The sequence below is a fragment of the Priapulus caudatus genome, unplaced genomic scaffold (genome assembly GCF_000485595.1).
Source record: "Priapulus caudatus unplaced genomic scaffold, Priapulus_caudatus-5.0.1 Scaffold31, whole genome shotgun sequence".
Taxonomy (NCBI): Eukaryota; Metazoa; Priapulida; class Priapulimorpha; order Priapulimorphida; family Priapulidae; genus Priapulus; species Priapulus caudatus.
In genome coordinates, this window is record NW_014577092.1 from 393,651 (window position 1) to 394,151 (window position 501).

A 501-nucleotide genomic window follows, 5' to 3' on the forward strand; every position below is an offset into this window, starting at 1 on the left:
TGCGGACGCGGGAGAACCGACTCGGGAGGACTCTTCCCGTGCGGACGCGGGAGAACCGACTCGGGAGGACTCTTCCCGTGCGGACGCGGGAGAACCGACTCGGGAGGACTCTTCCCATGCGGACGCGGGAGAACCGACTCGGGACTCTTCCCCTGCGTCCGCTGTGGTGTGAACTCGCACACCTTCCCGTGTGGCCACTGCGTTAAATTGGGGGATTTTCCGTGCGCTCTAGGTGGTTCAGCCCCTTTACCATGAGGTCGCAGCGGATCGGGAGCTTTCTCGTGCGCCCTAGGTGGTTCAGCCCCTTTCCCGTAAGGTCGCAGCGGATCGGCAAATTTCCCGAGTGACCGTGGTGGTTTGGGAACTTTCATGTGCAATCGTGGTGACTCTGGAACCTTCCCGTGTGACCATGGTGACTCTGGAACTTTCCCGCACGGCCGTGGTGACTCTGGAACCTTCCCGTGTGACCATGGTGACTCTGGAACTTTCCCGCACGGCCGT

The 501-nt window shown here is 61.7% G+C and overlaps 1 long non-coding RNA gene across 1 annotated transcript in view; it reads right to left on the minus strand.

Moving 5' to 3' along the window:
* Positions 1–501, minus strand: part of LOC106816337 — a 23,719-nt gene that overhangs the window by 699 nt on the left and 22,519 nt on the right. The gene's annotated exons all lie outside the window — the stretch shown is intronic.